The sequence below is a fragment of the Pleurodeles waltl genome, chromosome 5 (assembly GCF_031143425.1).
Source record: "Pleurodeles waltl isolate 20211129_DDA chromosome 5, aPleWal1.hap1.20221129, whole genome shotgun sequence".
Classification (NCBI taxonomy): Eukaryota; Metazoa; Chordata; class Amphibia; order Caudata; family Salamandridae; genus Pleurodeles; species Pleurodeles waltl.
The window spans coordinates 173499866-173524706 of NC_090444.1; the positions used below are offsets into that span (position 1 = coordinate 173499866).

A 24841-nucleotide genomic window follows, 5' to 3' on the forward strand; every position below is an offset into this window, starting at 1 on the left:
AAGGCTTGGTTTGGAGGTTATAAAAAAATACCTGTGGCTAAGAAGGGTCTTTCCAACCTTATGGATTACATATCTAGCCCTCTTAAAACCACACATTACCGAGGAAGCAGGGCTGTAGTAAATCTCTAAAGCAGTCATTTATGTTCTGTGTTTGTTGCAACCGCAAAAACATCCACGTACAGATAGCATTTCTGAGGCTACAAAGTGTGTTTTGCACTCAATCATTCACTATGTGAGCAGCTTTAGTCCAACTGTTATTGAAGATATCAGACTACCTCATTCATACAGGGGGGACAAATGCAAACGACCCCTTGAGTGGGGAAAAACCGTTCACATGTGAATAAAAACATTACTTTCAATCACTGTCATCACATCACAGGCAAACCGATACATTACAGTTGCACAGTCATTGGTTAATCGATCAAATACTCAAGCAACAATGCATTATGGTCACTGGGGTTGTTTATGTGCTAATATATATATACATATATCTCCTCATACTTTAATTCAATGCAACTCATTAGTGTAACTGTCAACTCCTTATACTGTGCTTCAGTGCAGCTCTTGATAAGTATTTCACTCTGGCTGGACCTCTCTAAAGAACGGGGTAAGTCAATTTTTTCCACAGGATTTATGATAATCAAAGCTTTTTGCACATCTAGCTGCACAAAAAGTTGCCTTTGCAAACGTATTTCATAAATCAGGTTCACAGAATCAGGACTAGTAGATTAATGTCAAATTTTGGGAGGTGCTGAAGAGCTGGTTATTTGGCCTATGTTCCTAACGCTCCCTTTTTCCTGTTTCTGCGTTGTCTTTCTGCTCCTTTTTGTGTCTATATGTTGCCTTGATGTCTCTCAGGAGTTGCTGGTGCGCTTAATACGTTTAATTTAATTTCACTGCATTTCAGCTCAACGCCTGAAAACGTCACCAATTATGATGGAAAATCCTTAGAAAGTTTAATATTGGAATGGAAAACCAGTTGTTTTCTTGGGAGAGGCCGGTGGGAACGTTGTGAACACCCACAAAGTATTGGGTTTAGGCCACTAAATGTCCCATGGATCCGATCGTCACCTTTACAAAGACCATGAATTACCTCTATTTAGCCTCGGAGATCGATCAGAGAAAGGGTCTAATGGAGGAGATGGCAGAGACTGGGGCAGAATGCTGCTTACAGGCTTGTGGTAGGTCATGAAAATGAGGTCTACGTTTTCACAAGTATTTTCATAATATTACATACCACAGAGCTATCCTATCCAAAACCACATACTTAGTTAGGGCTGGTAGCATGATCGAGTATTGATAGATGGTTCCATGCCTACCAAAAGTCTAAAACCTGCTTGTTAAGGGAAATATAGCACAAAGTAAGCATTCAGACTGTCAATGCTTCATCTCCTGAGCAACTGAGCACTTTACCATAAAAGGGAAAAAACAACTTTCACTCTCTCCAATGTACTACTCTGTCTCACCCTATACCTCTCTCAATCTATCCTCTATCTCTACTCTGACTCATCCTAAACCTCATTCTACTACTATGATCACCTAAATAACCCTTCCTAGACCCTTCCCTCATTTATTCCCCCTGGCTCAAACCAAAACTCATTTTACTACTATGATCTCCCAAACAACCCTTCTAAATTCTTCCCTCCTCCATCTCTCCTTTTACTCATCCCAAACCTCACCTTAATACTATGATCACCCAATGAACTTTCTAGACTTCCTTCTTCTATCCCACTATTATTCTATTCAATCCAGCTAACAGACTCACATGGCCACTGCTCAAATTAACTCATATCTCCCTATTCTAATCCACCACTAATCCTTTTGGGTTGTGAAGTAGTATGCTACTCACCAAAAAGCGCTTCTACACCCCACAGGGGGTAGTAGCGCTATATAAATACAATTAACAGTAACTGCTCCGACAAATCACTGCTTTTATGTATTTTCTTCCCTTGGGCAGCAACGGAAAAGAAATGCGACAGAAAGTGAAAGTTAGACATTGGACGTTTTGGCAGCTGCCCAGCTTTCTCATATGAAGGATCAACAGGGATCTTAAAAAGATACGGATAACATACATTTTCTCAGACGCAGAACTAGTCATTCATGAATTTTCGTTAAAAGTGCAAATTGGAGATGGGGCGTGGCCAAGGCGTCAAGATGGCGGACGCACTTTCATAGTGCTCCGGACCCCTCCGTCATCCGCCTTGAATCCGCCCGAAATCCTCCTCCCGCAGGTGGCTTCCTCCCGTCGAGAGGACACCAAGACCTCCTGCCCCGAGACAAGAGAAAAAGCGGAGCCCGGGCCCGATTCAGAGGCTCGGACAGAACCACAAAGTCGCGGCCGGAGTTGTCAGAGGCCCCGGACGAGGGCGGGGCCCACCCGGACGGACCCGGGGAGAGAGGCTGGGGCCGCCTCTGGCCCACTGCCTCCTACCTGCTCCCCTGCCTCCCCCCGCCTCCCTGACGTGGGGGACGGGGCCCAGGACTGAGCCACATGGCGGGGCAGAGAGCGGCCCGGGCCGCGACCGCAAGAGGGCCCGGGCGAACCTGAAAGTTTGCAGCCTGCGGCTGGCCGCAAAGAAGAACTGAGAGCGCCGGGGGCGCGAAAGCACTGAAAGAGAGCGGAACCCACTGCAGCGGATCAGGAGGGGCAGCCCTGTCCCCCGCTCTCTCTCCTGCTTCCCCCCTTCCCGGCGGGAAGGCCGGGGCCCAGAGCTGGGACGTGGAGACCGTCCTAGACTGCGACGGTGGATCGGAGGGAAGGGATCCATCACCGAGACGACCACAAGCAGAGGTACTGGGCTAGGGGGATCCCCATTGTGACTGAAACCCGGGGAGGAGCACTGGCACCCTGACGGAAGGGCCCCCCCTCTTTTGAATAGACAATCCTCTGCCCCCCCATCGCCTCTGCCACCATCAGGCCCTCGTCTCCCTTCCCTCCGGGAGCGAAGGGAAGAAAACGCCCAACACCAGGGACGCCACTCGGGCTCTTGTACCTACAGCCCGAGCACTACGTTCCGAGGCCACAATGAAGAGGGGACATAGAGTCAACTACCAATCACAAAAGATCGGTTAATCACCCACTGCGCGAGAGACCAGCGAGATCGAGGTAGAACCAGCCATAATTAGCTATACAGAGTCAACAAGAACTTAAACAAGGGCGGTTTCTGACCCCGGCCCAAAACGTAACAAAACCATGGGCAAAGATAAAACATCAAGACAATCGACAGCTCAGACAAAGATAGAACAATATGCCACAAACACAACGGGGCCCCGAACAGGGGCCCATACCCCGGGCGAAAGAGACAACCAAGAACCAACATCCAGAGACCTAGAAACAATCCTTCAGGCCATCCACACGTCCCAGGCCGCAGTGGAGGCCAGAGTCGGGGAGGTCAGGGAAGAAGTGACTCTGGTGCGCCAAGACCTACGCAATGCCACGGCCCGAATCACAGAGGCGGAAGCCAGAATATCCACGGTGGAGGACGAGGTAAAGACCCTAAAAACACAAGTGTCCGTACTTATATCTCGAACGGCAGAGCTGCACCGAAGGGCCGAAGACGCTGAAAACAGATCAAGGCGTAACAACCTCAGACTGGTTGGGCTCCCAGAAGACACGGCCACAACGTCTCTTACCGAGTTCCTGGAGAAATGGTTTCGCTCTTGGATTCCGAAGGACCGTCTTACCCCGTGGTTCGCTATTGAGCGGGCACATAGAGCCCTTCAGATGAGGCCTCCACCAGGATCCCCGCCGAGACCGGTAATTCTCCGCCTCTTCAATTTTAAGGACCGAGATCCTACAGGAAGCACGCACCAGAGGAGATCTCCTCTGCAATGGAGATAAAATCCTCCTCTTCCCTGACTACACACAAGATGTACAACAAATGAGGCGCTCCTTTCTAGAAGTCAAGCAAAAACTAAGAGCAATGAACATCCAATACCGCCTACTATTCCCTGCGAAGCTGAGGGTAGTCTATAGGAACAGAACACACTTCTTCGAACAACCAACCGCGGCATGGACATGGCTAACAGAAGAGCTGCCACTCAGATAGACCGGGGAACAAATGGATTGGGCACTGAATGGAAGCAAACTCAACCATCGGCCAAAACGAACAATTACCAAGGGACACCGCACGAGGTTGAGAAAACGCAGAGGGGGACTGAGCTCCCACTCACACTCCCCGCCGACGGCAGCGGCTCCCACGCCTACTAACATGAGAGGCCAAAGATCACCACAGACAGCTAATGGAAAAGACTCGAAACAACGGAGCCCGCCCCGGGCCGGGACCGTCTCGCCGGGAACCACAGACCTATCCTGCAGGGGCTTGAGAGGGGTCTCTAGAGGGGGAGGGGGGTGGGGGGGGGTCGTGAAGAGAAAGGCAAACAAACTAAAGTACTAATATTGCCGACATAACACCAGCAAATGCCTTCAATTCATTGATCCGACACTATGGAGGGGTCCACCACTGCTCAACCAGTTAGTTGGTTTAGTTAGAAGTACCATCTCGCCGGGTTCAAGGCGCGATGGTCAGGGGTAAGGGTGACAGATGCTTCTGGGGGGGAAGTGTGGGGAGGGAGTTGGGGGGGATTCAAACGCTACACCTACTAGCAAAGGGTAGGACACTGTTCATTGTCACGTTGACAAGCTTGTTGATTTTAAAAATGGCAAAAACACAGGACAACCAACAAACAAGTGGAGAAAAGGTAAAACAGCTCTCGAAGACACATGGGGTACCTGGGAGGGAGGCACCCTGAACCTAAAACAACCACGCCCACAAGACAAGGCCAAGACAATCTTACATACAAACCCTGATGCACCCAACACAGGCCATCTCGTGGAATGTAAACGGGCTGCTAGATAAGATCAAACGCACAGCAGTGTTCACTTTCGCACATAGGTACAAACCTGAGATACTTCTCTTGCAAGAAACACACCTGGCCGGAGAACACTGCCCCTTCCTATTGAGAAGGGAATTTGACAGAGTCTACCACGCCAGGTTCATGAGGGGTTCGAGAGGAGTAGCGATCCTTCTACATCGTTCCTTCCCCCTGAAGGTGATACAGACATGGAAGGACAAACAAGGCTGATTCATGGCCATTACTGGGACAATAGAGGGAATGACAATCAACATAATTAATACATATATTCCCCCAACCTTACAACGAGGAACCATTAAGGAACTATCACAAATCCTCCTAGACCTACCCTCAGGACTGACTGTTATAGGAGGCGACTTTAAGGCAGTCCCAAACCCTCAATTAGACGTGGAAGGCCCAATAACCACGCACAGATGGGATATGGCGACGGGCCTTACGAAAGGATGACAGCAATGGGACTCAGTGACATCTGGCGACTGAGACACCCACGACACAGACAATACACTCACACTTCAGCTGCGCACGGCTCGCAATCCCGAATAGACTTGATACTACTACCCAATGCAGACTGCGGTGCCACATCACACATAGAAATACTGGCAAGAGGCATATCTGATCACGCACCAATACGCATGGCTCTGGGACAGGCCCGGCAGGCAAACCGACCCATATGGAGATTAAATGCCTGGTACCTACAAGACGAAGAATTCGTAGAACAGCTACAAGAGGCACAAAACAAATATTTTGGCCTGAATGAGGGATCGGTGTCCTCGTCTGGCATTTTGTGGGCGGCAGGCAAGGCTGTCCTAAGAGGGTCAGCCAGAGGCCTGATAAGAAAAATAGAACGTCAAAAAACTCAAAATATTGAATCCTTAGAGAAACAAGCAATAGAGCTAGAACTAGCACAAGAAGAGAACCCCAACGAAAGGGGGGCAAGACAGTTGTCCCTGATACGAGAGGAAATCAGAGAACTGTCCCTAGAAGCAGCAAAAGCTCTCTGGCGAACAAGCACAGCCAGAATATATGGATGGGGGGGACAAAACAGGGAAATTATTACACTGGCTGATCTCCCACAACAGAGCCTCAGCCATTATTCCCGAAATATGGGATGGAGAAAAGGGCAAAGTCGAGAAACGCCAAGATATAGCAGAAGCCTTTGCCCGATATTACAAAACACTGTATAAGGCCTCAGACTCCGTCGACCCAGCCCATGGCTGTAGACTACTAGACACAATCCTCCTGCCCAGTCTGCCCCCTCCAGAAACGCAGATCCTAGACGAGCCTCTGCAAGAAGAAGAGATAAGCAGTGCCATCTTGGGACTGAGAGCTGGAAACACCCCAGGCCCTGATGGCTTCCCAGCAGAATACTACAAGAAATACAGAAAGGAGCTAATGCCACATCTAATGGCCCTTTTCACAGAAGTAGAACAACAGGGGCATTTCCCGAAAGGACTAGATGAAGCCACCATAGTAGTGATTCCCAAATCTAACCCTCCATCACCACACTGTGCAGACTATAGACCAATCTCATTGATCAATTGAGAGGTCAAGATCCTAGCCAACATACTCGCAACACGTCTCAAAAGAGTATTACCACAACTGATCCACGCAGACCAATGTGGGTTTATGACAGCCCGCAGCACCCGTCACTGTATTCGCCGCCTTCATGTGGCCCTCGACGAAAGACACAAACTACCCAGAGACTTAGCGCTGCTCTTTATTGACTTCGAGAAGGCTTTCGACTCCGTAGACTGGAACTTCCTATTCATGGTGCTACAGAGGGCGGGAGTGGGACCGAGATTCTGTCAACTAACCCGAGCGTTATATGCAGACCCTTCGGCCCGGGTACAAATTAATGGAACCCTATCATCACTCTTTGAAGTCAGAGGGGAACAAGACAGGGATGTCCGCTATCCCCCCTTCTCTTTGCCCTAACTATAGAACCCCTGGCCCAGATGTTCCGAACAGACCCGGAATACTGCGGCTGGAAATGGAAACACGCTACAGAAGATAAAATAGCTCAATACGCAGACGACGTATTACTTTATATGGGCACCCCAAGCACGTCTAGCCCACGCAGTCTCCAACTCCTCGAGAGCTTTGCAACAGCTTCAGGCCTGAAGATGAATCCAGCCAAATCGGCTTTGGTCCCTTTGGCAAATACCCGAGACTGCTTTGACTGGCAGGACACAATACCCCTTCGCAGACTGAGCTTTAAATACCTGGGTGTCTGGGTGACCCTCCTACCGGAACTAACCTGGACAAAGAACGTAGACTCGCTGTTAACTCGAGTCAAGACAGACTTACAAAAATGGCAGACACTACCACTGAACATAATGGGGCGGACAGCCTTATATAAAATGATGATTCTACCCAGATTAACATATGCCTTTCAGAACTTCCCCCTCCCCATCCCACGTTCATGGTTTCGAACTCTAGAAACAGCGACACTACAATTCCTCTAGGGCGGGAACAGACACCGGGTAGCCACAAAATACTGCAAGAAGGGAACGCACGAGGGAGGCCTAGGGATGTCTGACCCATACCTATACTATTTGGCAACACAGATTTTAGCAATACATGACTGGTTCAACGGAGGGTGGTAAGACCCAGCATACCAAATGGAACTGAACACTCTAGGCTTCCCGTGCATCTTGGATGCGCTGTACGGTACACCTCTTCCCCAATGTATGGGCGAGACAACTAGAGCCGCCCTCCTGGCACGGCGGGCTGCACTGAGACACACCCAATGGAATGCAGTAATCACCCTACAGACCCCGCTGTGGAGAGGGAAATGGATGAACGCCACCGCCACACTGGAGGGATTCGCAGAATGGGATAAACTGGGGATTTCACTGGTGGGAGACATATGGAAGGGAGAAAAGCTTAAATCCTTTCAGGAACTACTGACAGAGTTCCAACTATCCCGAACACAATTTTTTAAATACCTTCAACTCAGACATGCAATAGGGGCGCAACTCCCCAAGAACCCACTACCGGAATTGAACCCCCTTGAAGCCAAAACACTAATGGGAAACATAGGAGGGAAAGGGATATCACAACTCTATAGAATGCTGACTAACAATACACCAGGAGACGCGAGCTCGATGAGGGCGGGGTGGGAGACCTGGACCGGGGCTTTAGAAGACTCGGAATGGGCAGAAGCTTTAGAAGTCCCCAAAACCCTAGCCATATCAGCAAAACAACGCACTATACAATTTTACTACCTACACAAAGCATACTTGGCGCCCAAAAGGCTTTCACGGGCGGGAATATGGCCAAGCGACCGCTGCCCCCGCTGCGACATGGAACACGCAGACTTCTTCCATATGGTCTGGTCTTGTCCGACGCTACAGATCTACTGGGAAAAGGTGCTAAACGAACTAAACAAGACAATAGGGACGAAACTCCAACTCTCTGCCTCCATGGTACTACTGGGAATCATGGAGGAGGGACTAAGATCACGAACTAACCGAGCATTCATCGGGACGGCTCTGCTGGTGGCCAAAAGAGACATAGCCGCGGCGTGGACATCGCCTGCTGGCCCATCCCTGCAGAAATGGAGAAGGGGGGTAGACTGGTGCGCAATCCAAGAGAAACAAATATACGAATCGAGAGGATGTCCCCGGAAATATGAAAAAATATGGGGCCCATGGCTCGGAACACTGTCATAGATTAGACCGAACCGCCTTCCTCCTCCTCACTGAGCGTGATCAAGGAACTACCTATGCCTTCCCCCGAAAGGAAAAGAAAAACATGTACACAGTAAATGTATTACAATTGAATTGTTCGGTTGTACCTGTGTTAAAAGGTTGTTGCCATAATTCTCTAAAAACAATAAAATTTGGTTATAAAAAAAAATAAAAAATAAAAAGTGCAAATTGGAAAAGGTGGCTGAATACATCAGAAATGGCTGCGGTTAAACAACCAGTTTTTTTCATTAAATGCAATGTAAATGACCATACATCACTGAACAGACTAAAAGAGTTTATAATGCCGTATCCCACAAGGGTCAGATAGTTCCCCTTCATGCACCTACAAACACGAATATATATTAAGAGCAGAGGATTGGGGAGGAAAAGCAGAATAAAGGATTTCCACCTAAAACTGGGTTTTGAAAAGCTCATTTGAAGTCTCGCCTGAGGATCAGTAGGTGACGTTAAGCAATGCAATATTGCCTCGTATGCCAAGGAAACCACTGTCCAGAGTGCCCTACTGCCACGTTGTAGTCCAGGCAGTGCTTTCAAAGGGCACATGGAAAAAATGAATTTCAAACTTGTAGAGCGCACTGCCACTCACAATGGAACATCCTGGCACGGAAATCTGAATCCAATCATCCCAGATGAGGGGGGAAATAGGAGAAAAAAAGGAGATAAGTTAAATTAGGGAATAACAGAGTGCGTCAGGGGCCAGAAAGAGCCAGGTCCTCAAGTGATTTTTGAACAGGGCTACAGATTCTTTGAACAGCAGAGAGCTAGGGAGTTGATTCCATGCCTTGGATCCTAATACTGAGAAGGATTTGTCACCTCGGGTTTTAAGTCTGAAAGGAGGGGGGGGGGGGCTAAAGAAGGTTGGAGTGGGAGGATCTCAATGTTCTTTGGGTTATATAGTGAGTAAATCTGGCAGACAGGTATTTTGGTCCAGTGGCCTTAAATGATCTAAAGACCAGTGTAAGGAACTTGAAAAGGATCCTTCTGTGGATCGGTAACGCGTTTGTGTATTCTTTCAACTTCCACTGTGGCAGCAGATGAGGGCACTGAATTCAGCCACCACTGGGTTGGAGAAAACAAGTTTGATTTGCCAAATAACAGGATCTCAGTTTTATCTGTGTTACATTTTATACGGTTTGATTGCATCTACAGAATAACTTTGATGAGACAGTTTTGGAAGTTTGATTCTGAGCCAAGAGATCCTTTGTCAAATGATAGGATCAGCAGCATATCATCAGCGTACGACGTAGTGGCAATTCAGAATAAATTTATCAGGGAGATTAGAGGGGCCATTTATATATTGAATAGCGCAGGGATAAGAGATAGGCCTTACAGAACTCCTGATGCTCATGATCTTTCTGTTGATGAAAAAGATCCTAATGTGTCTGCTTGTCTCCTACCGGTTAGAAAAAAATTTGATCCAGGACAGGGCTTTATAAGAAATGCCACAGTCCTTGATTTGTTGAAGAAGTATGGAGTGTGAGATGGTATCAAACGCAGCACAGGAATCAAGTAAAATCAAAACCTCATTATTACCTGCATCCAGGGTCATTTTCATAGTGTTGTTCCAGAAGAGCTGATTCTGTGTAATGTTCAGGGCGGAAGCCAGATTGCCGGGGATGAACTCTAATTTTCCAGAAAGGAGATTTTGGACAATACGGGGAGCAGGGAAATGGGGCGAAAGTTTGACAGTGCAGTGGGATCTGGAAGAGATTTTCACCATGTGAATAAAAATGTGAAACTGAATTCAATTTGAATAGAGTCCTACTTGGGGACACTGACCTTCTCACGGACCAGGCGTTTCTAGGACTTTTTATATGGTCACTGTTTCTTTTTTGTCCTAATTCACCTCAGACTCCTGGCCAACTCCATTCCTTAAACTGTCACGCCCTCTCATATATGGAGATGACCTATGTCAAGGAGATCAATTCTTTCTCACTCAGCCTTCTACCCAAAAGTGGGGGGGGGGGGGGGGGGGTAGCATCATGACTATAGAGAAGGTGTATAATCATTGGACTTCGACTTTTTGTCCAGCTCGGGTTCCTATAAACACCCTTAATTTCCCCTCCACTTCAGCAAGGGAGCCTACAGTGTCTCCTTTTTCTGTGTAGATTCTCCCATATCCAATTTTGACACAAGAAAAAGAGCTCTCAGACATTCCCTATGCAAGGGGGGGGGGCGCCGACACCCATTTCTGTTCTTGGCAAGAACAAAATAAAAGAACAGGTTCCTCCCTTCTCTACGCCTCAATTCAGATTCCTGTGATTGCCCAAATATAATCAGGGGGAAGCTTACCATAATTTTCCACCTCACTATACTCAAAAGCGTTTTGCACACTTCTGTCCAAAAAGAATAAACCCCTGGGCAATCCATAAGCATGTGAATATCGGTTGCATTCTGCATTCCACATTTTACACACTCCACCACTCCTCCTTTCTTCATCCTAGAGAGCTTGACTGGGGATATATAAGCCCTATGTATAGAAAAGAGATGTTTTTTTCCTTAAAGGGGCAGTCTTAACTATACCAAACAGGGTGTGCACTGACACTTGCCACCACTCTTGTGTCCGATTCCGGGGCATATGGTCACCCCAGACAACGCCAGCCAGTTTAAAGTCACCATCCAATACCTCTTGGATTTACCAGAACGATATTTTCTTAGGACTAACAGATTCTCCAAATAGTTTATCTTCCATGGGATTCACTGATCCCAACTTAGCTTGCATGCTCTGGGATCAGCCATCCAACTGAATATACTTCAGTATGGAAAGACTCCCCACGCCTCCCCGTTCTATCCTGTAGTTCTTCCCATGAAAGTAGGGATCCTTCCCTAAAAAGGTCCCCCCAAAACTCTATACCAGCCTGCCTAATAGGTCTGGCTAACACATCCGAAAGGCATTCAGGCGTGCCCGGCGAATCCCAAATAGGGGCTTTTTGACTGTAATAGGCGATCTTCACTGCTGATCTTAACTGATACCATCTTCTGGCAAGGTCCTGCAATATCTTCAGTTTTACCTTTTTTTTTTTTACTTTGAATCTCCAAATTTGTATTAAAAAAAAATGCTTAGATCCCCCTTTCACAGTGTCTACCATCGCTTTAAACATACCACCTATTGCTGTAGAGTCTGGGTAAGTGAAAAGCATCCTTGAAGTTCTAAGTTAAAATGCCCATGCATAGTACTGTAAGTCCGGCAACGCTAAGCCGCCCCCTTTTGCCTCCTCCTCTACAGCTCTTTCCAAGATATCCTGGAACCCTTATATGCCCATACAAAGGAATTTATAGCTTGCTGAGTTTTACTTAAGTGTCCTTTGTTCATTTGTAATGGGATGGCATTGTGCAAAAAGTTTAACTAAGGCAGAATCCCCATCTTAACCAGACTAAGGGGGTTATTCTAACTTTGGAGGAGGTGTTAATCCGTCCCAAAAGTGACGGAAAAGTGACGGATTTACCACCAGCCGTATTACGAGTCCATTATATCCTATGGAACTCGTAATACGGCTGGTGGTATATCCGTCACTTTACCGTCACTTTTGGGACGGATTAACACTCCTCCAAAGTTAGAATAACCCCCTAAGCCTTCCCAATATTGTCAAAGAGAGGTGTACCCATCCTTGCATTAATTTGCCAAACACTGCCAATAGCCTTTTTTGAATCATCAATGCAAGTTGCTCAATATCCTGTGTAATCTGAATGCCTAAATATCTTATCTCCTTCTTTTCATGCCCTTCTTCCTTCTTCTGATTTCAGAACATTATCTCCATCTTCTGAGCATTCAAATGGTAGCTGGATATTTTACCAAAATTCTCTGCTATCTCCAAAAGCGTGGGAAGAGCTGTAGTTTGGTCTGTCGTATATACCAGAAGATCACCCGCACATAAAGCTGTTTTCCTCTCCCACCTCTTACACCTAAAAGAGGTATTTCTGACGTCCTACCTTTTCTTCCTGGCAAAGGGCTCTCTATATATAAGTTAAACAACAGAGGAGATAGGGGACAGCCCTGCCTGGTGCCACTGGTGATCCTAAAGGACTTTGTAAGATTCCCTTACACCAATACCCTGGCCGAGGGAACCCGGTAAATCGGCTTAATAGCACTGCAAAACTTTTCACCTAAGTTACAGAGTCTCAGAATTGTGTTTAAATATTCCCAATTCACTCTATCAAAAGCCTTTAACGCATCCAAGGCTATAACAGCAAGAGAGGTTTCTTGAGTAGTGGCCAAATCTATAGCCCCGATCAAGTTGAAAGCTAGTTCATGTAAATATCTGCCTCTGATAAAAACCTTTCTGATCCGGATCTATCAAACCGGTCACCATTCCACTTAGTCTATCCGCCAGTATTTTAGCGAAAATCATGTAGTCACTATTTAATAATGATATAGGCCTATAAAATTCACACTTTACTGGGCTTTTACCTGGCTTCAGGATCAATGAGATAATGGCCTCGCTCCATGAGGCCGGTATATGGGCCCAATTCTCGAGGATCTCTTCAAACAATTCTGACATGGCTGGTATAATTGACTCCCTCAGGATCTTGTAGAGGTCAACCTGAACACCATCTGGGCCTGCTGATTTCCCTCCCTTACTTCCTTCCTTCCTTTCAGTACTGTCCTTATTTCCCCTGAGGAAATCGGTTTATTCAATTTCATCTGCTCAACTTGTGTGAGACTCAGGAGAGTGTCGTAACCAGGTACCCACCTCTTCCTCCCCCACCTCTAACTCTTCTGTATAGAGTTGTGTATAAAAATTCTGAAAGGCGTTTTCTATATCCCCACTATTCGTAGTTCTTCCCCCTCAGCAGATTTAGCTCTATTTCTTTTATATGATTCCGCACTTGGACCCGTCTTGCTCTTCCAGGCCACTAGCATCCCGCACTTTCTCCATACTCAAAATGAGCCAGTTTACTCGCTTCCCACCTTCTAATCACTGTGGCTTGTAATATATCCTCTAGCTGCTTCTCAGATCACTCAGCCTGTTGGTCAAAACCTAATTTTCCACCCCCCTCTGTGATCTTTGTTAATTGATTCTGACAGTTTAACATGTCTCCTTCTATGTGACTAATTTTGTTCCGATATCGTTTATTTCTATAACTCGCCAGACTCATGATTTTCCCTCGTAAGACAACTCTAGCTTAAAAAACTCCTCTGCTTCTACAAGTAATTGGGAAACAACCTCATCCTCTAACAGTAGCGTGCAGTCTAACGTCTATCTTGTACTTCCTGTATCCTGAGCTAAGTTCATTCTTAATACTACCGCCGTGCGGTCCGACAGATGGGGTGGAAGGTAAACTATGTCCTCAACTGCATCACACAGCTTACGATCTAGTAGGAAATAATCTATCCGTGAGGGGTGACCATACTTTTTGTTGCTATAAGAAAAACCCTTCCTTTGCCCAGCTTTCAGCCTCCAAAAGTCATACAGCCAGAGTTCCCTCATCATCTCTCATAAGTATCGCAAAGACTTTGGCTTTCTCACAGATCTACACTTGGTTAATCTGTTTAATTTGTTATCTAGGGCCACATTAAAGTCCCCCGCCATAATAATTGGATCCAGGAAATCCAATAACTGAGAGAACATCCTTCTGAGAGGCTCCATATCATCACAATTAGGGCCATAAAACCCCACTAACGTGACCCCCTGCCACGAATCTGTAGCTTAACCATACGCCATCTTCCTGCCATGTTGGATTTCATCTCCAATATCTCTGAATCGGCCTATTTTTTTTTTTAAACAAAATAGCCACTCCCTCAGAATTAAATTTATGCTCGGTACACGCACACTCTTGAACCCATTTCTGAGTCTTAAATAACTGTGCATTCAGCCTTGGTTAAATGTGTTTCTTGCAGGATCAGTATCTGTGCTGGGGAGTCTCTTAAATATTGTAATATCCTCTCACTTCTCCCCCGGTTCTCAAACCATTAACGTTCCAGGACATAATCTGAATTGTACTACTCTTAGCCCTCTGGTACCCCTAAGAGTTATCCCTCTCTTCCAGCTGATGTGAACCTAACTGAGGTGAACATGTTTTTTTTCTCTCCGATTCCCCCCCATGCTCCCTACCCAGTGGCCCTCCTTTCCCCACCATCATGATCCCTCCTTCCCTGCCCAACCCGCCTTTCCACCCCTTGGAAACCCCCTCCGCATTATGGACTGGTGTTAGTCCAATTTTAGAGCGGACCCTGGGCTCCTCGGGCGTATCCTATCCTCACAGCAACTAGTCCTTGCTTTTCTCTCCCTTCATGCTCTTGATATCCTCCAATAACTCATCTGCGGCTTTGAAATCTCTTAAGTTATACATCATATTATTAATCATTACCCCGAGTGTGGCTGGAAACTTGAGTTGCAGCATATGGTCACTGTTAATGGACCTGGCTACCCTCAATGATACACAAATAGTTTTTGCAACAGGAATGAAAATTAGAAATAAGAGACCACTTTCTATCCTACTAAGATCCCAGTACATATAATTATTTACATAATACATTCATGAAAATCTCACTTTTTTTCAGTCACATGGTGGTTTCTCACACACTTCCACAAACAAACTGGCACAATAACTGTGATTTAAAGTATGAGTTAATGTGCAATCAAACGTGAGATTTGTGTTAAATGAACAGAAAAAGATATTAATTACCATTAGAATAAAGTCCATTTGGTTATTTAAAACTTGAAGTAACTGAGTACAGATAGTGGACAGAAGAACTTTCAATTTTACTACTATAAATAGAGGCAACATTGCACACTGACTGTGGCTGGTTTAAAGAGAAATTTCTCATTTATTTCCCCTGATCAACAACTTGTATCTGTGAAGCAATAGTAGCCAAAGTCTGAGAGTAACTCACTTATAGTTGATTTTATGTTTGTCAGTTTATGCTGATTACCTATTTGAATGTCCCAACGCCCCACCATAATGTATCTTCAGTGACTAGCCTGCTTTTGGAATGTATAGATTTTCTTCAGGTTAATTTGTGAGGGAACAATATATCTGAGGTAACAGACAACAAAATAAGGAAACCCTTTGTTATTACTATATTTTTTGGCAGGTTATGTTGATATTTGAAATGATCAGGTAACGAGTAACAGGAGGTGCTCCACAATCACTTTAAAATAGAGGAGTAGCACTTTGTATGATAAGTTTTATAAATAGGAGATTCGAGATATTGACAGATCAAGGCAAGTACAATTTTTTACAATATTTCCTCTGCGCAGAGGTCCTGTAAAGCATCTGGAGGAGAAAGCACGGGCATCTAACTTCCTACCTTTTGGTCTTTCTTGGGATTCCTGGTGCTTCGTGGTGTTACAATGTTAATCTAACGATCCTCAAACATAAGAAGGCAGTCTTCTGTTTGAGCATTTTCCCCACAACAAGAGGAACTCAGGGAGGTCATTTTAAAAAGAATATACCAAAAATATGAAAAAGTGGTAATTCAAAACACATTTGTCAGGATGCATGTCAGGTATACCAATTGTGGACATAATTTGGTACAAAACATAGAAAGAGGCAAAAGTATTTAATTGGGTATGCTAGATGAAGACACACTGCAAGTGGAGAACACCCAGCACTTGCATTCACTGCGCTATGTGGTAAAGACACGCGCTGAGAAGCTTCCAATCGGGGGGAAGTAATCAGCAATAAATATGCTACAGAGTGATTGAATCACGCAATTTAATGTATCAATAAGATGAGGGAACTCGTGCTACAAGAAACAGGCAATACAGGTGGTATAAAGGGCCCAGTGATGCGAGTATTCCATTGTAAAACTTGTACGACCTCATTCGTGAATTCATCAAAAAAGGCAGACAGACCCGCAGGTCCAGTAGAGAAGGGCCACCTTCTCTTCGCAAAAGGAGAACAATCAAGACACTGTGAGTAGTGCAAATGCCTAAGTGACAGAGTGAGTACAACTGGGAGCAAAGCAGATCGCCTAAAGAGATAACACCATGTGGGATGTAGAGGAGGTTGCAGCCTGTGCAATTCTGACCTGATTAATCCTGCAGACAGCAGAACACCGCAGAGGTAAAGGCTCGTCAGTTCAACAAAGCAGAGCTTCTGGTGAGCATACTCTGCAGGACCAGAGTGATTACTGAAGGCATAACGCATTGCTGGGGGGAGTAAAATAACAAAAATAGAGTAACCCTGAACTGCGATACTGCGGAGGGCAGACTGGAGGGAGGCAAGAGTTGGCAGTCATCACTAGGATGTATGGTGAGATGTAAAACATCCTACAAAGTCATAATATACAGACAGTACAATGAAGCAGAACAAACGCTAGTCTGCGAAGGGGCCTCAAGGAGGCTACAGTTTGAAAGAGACAGTGGAACCTTCTATTGACATGGAGGCAAAGCAAATTGTACTGTGAAAATGCAATGTGTAATGCCCATATCACATTTTATTATTAGGTACTCTGTACGCTGTGTTGCCAGCACAACTAGATCATACTAGAGGCATGAGAGGACAGAACAGACTACACCACCACTAACAAAAGTGTAGCTGCCAGGACTATATATTTTAAACAGTCTAGGCCATGAGCACAACAGAAGAACTTAGAGTCCCAACCTCTGAGATGTATGAGCAACAGCAGACGTCAAAGATAAAGCACCAAACATACCATCTCACAAGACTAATCTAGCCTGGTGCCCGCCGTAATGGGCTATACCGGCAATTAAAGGCCCGCTCCAGCGTTTAAGGCCCGAGCCAAAGGCGAGGGCCTTTAACAGGCAGGGCTCGAAACATCCACTCGACCACTCGCATTGGCAAGTCTTATTTGATCAGGTCGAGCTATTTTTAATACTTACTCTCCCTTCTGGTGAGTTGACACTGAACAGGTGTTCTGTTCAGTTGAAAACTGGAGGGCCAATACATGATGCCTTTAAATCTTGTTCCTTTGTCACTTTTCCTCTGTGTCCACAGACAGAGGTCAAAAGTCAGTTTTTCTTACAATTAATTTTCCTTCTGACTGCAGAGTTCCAGGCCTTTGTAAAGTGAACTGTGTGACCTGCTGCTTAGAATGTTAAAAAAAAAAAGAAAAAAAAAAAAGGATATAGGGTGTCAGGTTTTTCCTAACACACAACATTTAAATGACTAAGTCAACTGTGAAAACATTTCAAAATATATTTCAGTAGTTGTGAAAGCCCACTTTTTGTATTTCTGTATGAAAAAATATTTTAATAGGATGAAAACAAATCAGAATACTTTACATGTTGATGTGCAAAGGATATGTTTTCTGAAAAACAATGTTCACAGATTGTTAATACACTAGATATTTTTATCAGTAAAGCTGCAAGTTGGTTGAGAGGTTTTTGGACATTTCTTGGAAAGTTACTGTGTGTAGATGACAATATGTTACCATATCATGGTTTAGTAATATATTTATTAAAATTGAGTCTTTAAACAAACTGAGAAAACACTCGTCTGGATGGCAATGTTGTTAGTAAACTAAAAGAAGTCCTAGGTTATGTGGGCTAGACCTCATCGGTAAGTGGGCTAGATTCTTGTGATACATGCAGCAAACTTTATAGTCTACTTTATCAAACAAAGATGTTTTTTGTACTGCAAAAATGCTGAGCTCACATATTTAAAAGGTGCAATCATATGTGAGAATTAGGGAAAGGCGACTCTGTAAACTATTTGCCTAGGATAACACAATTTGAGACCCGTTTACGGGTTAAGTACATTACAGTTAGGTTAGATTATTTAAGTTATTATGATTTTTTCGAGCCCTGACAAGGGAGTGGGACTTTAATGGCCGGTATAGCCCAGCTACGAAGGGCTATAAGCCTATTAGAACATTCCAACACCTGAGGGCAGAATGTTCTAATAAATAAAACAAAGTCCTCACGGAGCCCAAGTGGACTGAAATCCTCTCAGGCTTCATGAGACCTTTGTTCACAGCTCTTGCTGTGAACAAAGATTGGAATGTTGGTGCTCCGTGTTTTTACCAGCCAGTAAAGGCCCGGAGCACTCCATTGTTTTCAATGGAGCTGCCAACATTCCAATGTTCTGATATAGCCTTAGAACCCGCCGTAGCGGGCTCTACCGGCTATTAAAGGCCCGCTCACCGCGTTAAATGCCCGAGCCGAAGGCGAGGGCATTTAACAAGGGAGAGGGACTTTAATAGCCGGTAGAGCCTGCTACGGCGGGTTCTAAGGCTATTAGAACATTCTGCCACTCAGGGCAGAATGTTCTATTAAATAAAACAAATTGCTCACGGAGCCCGAGGGGATTAAAATCCCCTCGGGCTCCGTGAGGCTTTGTTCACAGCTGTTGCTGTGAACAAAGCGAACATTGGAATGTTGGCGCTGCGGGCTTTTACCGGCCAGTAAAAGCCAGCAGCACTCCATTGTTTTCAATGGAGCCCCCAGCATTCCAATGTTCTAATTATGGATAGAGACACCAGGCCACGGGAAAAGCAAACCCAGGGTCCTACAGAATCCACCCTCTCAGGCATATTTCAAGGGATATTCAAAACAAGCTAATCACTGGAGGCCAAGGTGGATGTTGTAGTGATTGACTTAAACCTGCTGAGGGTGGATCTAAGTAAAGTCACAAACTGGGTAATGCAAGTACAAACAATAGTAAAGAACAGTAAACAAGCAATGAATTTTTACAGAAGTCACTAGAAACCATTACACATAGAACCTAGGTACTAGAAAGAAAACTAAAAGACGCTGAGGATACATTACGTTGCAGTAATATGAGACTGGTGGGTGCCCCGGATTTAATAATAAAGGGAGAATCTCCAGCACTTTTTCTAGAGAAGTGGATACTAGAGCAATCCTGCCCACAGGACTATCAAACCTTTTCACCACTGAAAGAGCACACAAAACCCCAGGACTCCTCCCAAAGTCCACCCCTCCCCTCCGGACTCCTACTTCCTGCCCAAAAATATTTTGCTTCAATCTACATGTACAGATGTAATACTGAGATAAGCAATATTGTGCTCTTGATCATACAGAGCAGGTACAAAAACAGCATAGAACGTTTGTGGCATTGAAAATAAAGCAGATACAAAACTCTGAAATGCATGGGGCTTCTTTCCAGCAGAACTAAAAAATATTAGGGGAAAACTCTTGCATTTCTTCATGAATGCAGAACAAGCATGGAACTGACAGTGGAATTCACACAACTGAATAGCGAGAGGAGATTGATGATAATGGACACAAAGAAGGATCAAAATACACAGGACAATAAAAGCATTCCCTAGAAACCCCACCATCAAGAACAGCCTTCAAAGACATGGGTCCTTACCAGATGACGCAATGGTTGCGTGATGGGGGAAGAGCGCCCAGGGAACTCCAAACACAGACGTTTGATACAGAAATTAAGATACATAACCTATCAGATCACTGGTTCCCCCTTCTCTTAAGTTTATACACTGAACTTGAGCTGTGTCGGAGCAGTAATGTTTGCAAATTGTTCTTGGCTCCCGGCAAAGGCTTAAACCAAGCAATTATAATCAAATGCTCTAGCATGAACCTAGTCTGTGGGGTCAATTTCACTCCCCAATAATGTTGTCTTCTGTCCACCTCTCTCAAAGACACAGAGTTTCAGCAGGTGATGAGATACTTAATAAAATCATACTTCACAAAAAACTCAGCTACAGCAGGAAGAACAGTACTGGACGCAGTGTAAATGCAATAACAATAACAATAAAGAAACAAGGAACCAGATATGTCACACCTTCAGTAACAGGACATAACAAGTACACAGACAGAAAGAATGACACAACTGAGGGAAGCAATTCAGAAAAACAACAGAACAGGAATTACTCCAAAACAAACCATTTCAATAAATGCTACACAAACACAAACTTGGCCAACTGTTAGCATGGTTATTGAAAAGAAGAAACCAATCCTATGTCTATCACCACCACAAGACACAAAGTGGGGGTACAACACCATATTCATGAACAAATAATTGCAATGTTTTTAATTATCACAACACACTTTACACATAGCCTGAAAGAACAGGAATAGATGCCTACCTCTCAAACCTGGGCCTGAGAGATAGACATAAACTGACATAAGAGGAAAGAGAAGACCTAAATATTCCCATTACCCTAGAAGGATTAAAAGAAAGAAAAATAACTCGATACAAATAAAATATCTGACGTGACATGCAGATGTTCTTACAACTGAGTGATATCAAATATATGCTAACAGAGTGGCACAACAACTGTTGTGGGTATACGAGGAAGCCATAGAAACAGGAAATCCATGAAAAATGCACCAATAATAGTACTATTCAATCCAGAAAAAGATTCCATGGATTATAAAGCATGCAGGCTTTATCACTTCTCAATTCACAAATCAAAAGTTTAAGTATGATTTTGGCACTGTCAACTATTGCGCAGCAGGCACAGAGACCAATGTGGTTTCATTCCGAACAGGTGCACTTCACTTAAAATAGGACAATTAGGACATGTAACAAAGCAACATAAATGATGAAAAAGAGATGGATTTAGTAGTGTTAGACACAGAAAAGGCTTAGTATATGACGTAATGGAGCTACTTAATATCAGTCCCGTCATAAATAAATTTCAGCTGCATACCCCAAAAAAATTAAACTGTTAAAAATTAAGCCTTTAGACAAGGATTAAACTAACGGATATATAAAAAGAGATGGAACTAAAAAAAAGGTACAAGGCAGGGATGTCCCTTCTCTGCACTGCCATTTGCGCTAGTTTTCCAAATGCACAGGGAGCTTCAAAACTGAGAGATAATTATCTATGGTTGAGGCATATTTTTTGTGTGCTCATGCCCTGCTGGCATGCTTGTCAAATCCTTCATAAATTGATACAAATATTAATGAGAATTCTAGAGCTCGTTGTGCACAAATCTGGACTACGTGTTAAAAATCTCAAATGTTCCACCTAGGCACTCTCCTACAGAAAGAGTTTGAATTACTTCCGACAGCAGACATTCCCTGGGTAAGAAACTGATTCACGTATTTTGGCATTAGGACAACACACGTTAGAAAAAGTGGTACACCAACAAACTAATGCAATCCATGATAAGATCAAAAGACTTTTGGATATCACATCAGTTGTGATGGCAGGGAGAACAGTGTGAAATGCTGATACTCCCCACTTGCCTGCACCCATTTCAAATTAACATGTACACTAGCCAACCTAATTTTTGAAACAGACATTTTTCATTTGGTGTGGCACTGTCTAGTCCTGCAAATATATTGGAAAGCAGTGAAAAACAGATATTCAGACTATTTACATACTGAAGTAGAGTTAAGATACCAAATTTGCCTTTTAGACACAAAAGTCAGTAAGTCCAAATCTAAAATGAAATTCTTTCACCTTATCCTACAGTCAGCAGGGACAATCGGAATACACTGGTTGTCCAAAGGGACCTCAAAGTTGATAGACTGGATTAAGGATGCCCAAGAAGAGACACTAGCTTAAAACATTTTTTTTTACAAAGTCTCAAGAGGCATACCAGAACAGATGAAAAGCTGCCTACAGACCTAGAAACATCGCTTACATATATACTGCACACAAAAGGCCAACCTAAAAAGTGGCGGCCTGATTTAGAGTTTGCCAGCCAGGTACTCCGCCACAAATGTGACGATATCCTGCCCACCTTATTTCAAATGCAACAGGATAAAAGACAGTTGTAATAAATCAGACAACATACCCGTCACGTTTCAGTAACTCATAAACCAAACTCTAAATCAGCCCCTATAGGTTTCATCGAGTAATACAAATATACCAATGGCATATATTTGACATTAAGAACAAAAGAACACACCTGTGAAACAATGTAATGTAAAGATGATTATGACCTTGTTATTTTGGAGCAGAAAAATATGCAGCTCATAAATTCTGCTTGTGTATTACTTTTTATTTGAAATACGGAAAATAAAATAAAACTTAGATTAAAAAAAAAAAAGTGGCTTACCCGCCGAACCTGGTGGGCGCACATTAGAAACACGATCGCCAGTTGAAAATGAAACCTTCTTCATCCTCCCACACTGCACCCCTGAGGGGCCCCAGGAACATCTTGTGCCCGGCCTTGGACCACTGACCGCCTGCCCGACACTGCTGCAGATGGTTGAGGAGAGCTGGAGGGTTAGAGAGGAGTGGCTAGCAGTGACAAGATAGCAGTGCCAGCATAGTGGAGCGGCCGGAGGATGGAGACACTGTCGCCGGCCCTGCTGCTGTTGTGCAGTAGCCCTGGAACCTCGCTAAGTGGAGGTAGCGGGCATTGGGAGTCCACTCCTGTGGAGTCGGGACTAACCTAGTGGTGCGCCCTGCATTCTTGTGGGGACTTGAGAGGCTGATGACAGCGGCTGCATCTCCGGAGGACGGCTGGAACCCCACGCTGGAAGCCGGGGTCCCTGGTTAGTCCCGGCAGGTGTCCAACCATGGTGCAGGGGATTCTTGGCAGTAGGGGATTACACAGTTGCACATCCCTATCTTCATCCTCACGCACCATCCCCCCTTTGATTCTGCCTCCTCATGCCAGTGGGGAGGGGGGCAAGAAACTAAGCAGCCAACCTAGTTGCTGGACATGAGGGGAGAAGGGGCTTGGGCCGTGCCGTGACAGTGGCGGTGCCCACAGCGACACCTGGCAGTTGTCTGTGACTTGACTTGTATGCTACCTACCTGTTACCCATCCTTAGAAAATGAATGCTTCCCCTAGTGGGCCGCCACCTAACACTATTTACTGCGGATTTACTAGCCTGGGGGAGGGTAGATCACTGTTCGAAAAGCCAGGTTTTAAGCTTTTTTCTGATGAGTAGGAGGTCCTGGATTTTGCGGAGGTGGGTGGGGAGGGAGTTCCAGGCTTTGGGGGCCAGATAGGAGAAGGATCTGCCCCCGTGGTGGTGTGTTTGATGAGAGGGACTGAGGCGAGGGAGAGGTCGGCGGAGCGGAGGTGGCATGTGGGAGTGTGGAAGGTCACTCTCTCGTTGAGGTAGGTTGGGCCGGTGTTGTGGAGGGATTTGTGCGCGTGGATGAGGATCTTAAAGGTGATCCTTTTGTCTATGGGGAGCCAGTGGAGGGATTTGAGGTGTGGTGAGATGTGTTCATGTCGGGGCAGGTCGAGGATGAGTCATGCTGCTGAGTTCTGGATTCGTTGTAGTTTGCGTTTGAGTTTTTGTGTGGTGCCGGCGTAGAGGGCGTTGCTGTAGTCCAGCCTGCTGCTGATGAGAGCGTGGGTAACTGTCTTTCTGGTCTCTGTGGGGATCCATTTGAATGTTTTCTTCAGTGTGCGGAGTGTGTTGAAGCATGAGGAGGTGAGTGCGTTGATTTGTTGGGTCATAGAGAGGGAGGGGTCCATGATGATGCCGAGGTTGCGAGCGTGGTTTGCGGGGGTGGGTGCGGGCCTAGTGTGGTAGGCCACCAAGAAGGGTCCCAAGTGTTTTTGTGAGGACCAAAAATGATAATTTCGGTTGTGTTGGAGTTGAGTTTCAGGTGGTTGGCTGTCATCCAGTGCAGCGTGTAGGTTGGTTTTGGTGGTGGAGGGGTTGAGGGTGAGGGAAAAGATGAGTTGAGTGTTATCAGCATATGAGAGGATGGTGGTGCCGTGGGGTTTGAGGATGTTGGCTAGTGGGGCCATGTAGATGTTAAAGAGGGTGGGGCCGAGGGAGGAGCCTTGCGGGACTCCGCATGTGATTTTGGTGGCGGAGGATTGGAAGGGTGGGAGGCGGACTTTTTGGGTTCTGTCGGTAAGGAAGGAGGTGAGCCAATCCAGGGCTAGGTGGCGGATCCCGGCGTTGTGGAGTCATGTAAGGAGTGTGTGGTGGCAGACGGTGTCAAAGGCTGCGGAGAGGTCGAGGAGTATGAGAGCTACGGTCTTGCCCATGTCGACTCTGGATCTGATTTCGTCAGTACAAGCGATGAGAGCGGTTTCCGTGCTGTGGTTTTTGCGGAACCCAGATTGGGAGGGGTCAAGTGTGTGATTTGTTACGAGGAAGTGAGATAGGCGGGAGTTGACTAGTTTTTCCGCGACCTTGGCTGGGAAAGGGAGGAGGGAGATGGGGCGGTAGTTGGAGAGGTCGTCTGGTTTGTCTTTGGGTTTTTTTAGGAGCACGGTAACTTCTGCGTGTTTCCAGAGGTCAGGGAAGGTGGCGGTTGCGAATGAGTTGTTGATTATGGCTCGGAGTTTAGGGGCTATGGTGGGACTGGCCTTATTGTATATTCGGTGGGGGCATGGGTCGGAGGGGGAGCTAGAGTGAATGGAGTTCATTGTCTTTTCAGTTTCTTCATCGGTGGTGGGGGCCCAGGTGGTGAGTAGGTTGTGGGG

General features: G+C 45.4%; 1 protein-coding gene across 1 annotated transcript in view; it reads right to left on the bottom strand.

Annotated features, from left to right (window-relative positions):
* IARS2 (isoleucyl-tRNA synthetase 2, mitochondrial) overlaps positions 1-24841 on the bottom strand; it is a 381953-nt gene that overhangs the window by 305564 nt on the left and 51548 nt on the right. The gene's annotated exons all lie outside the window — the stretch shown is intronic.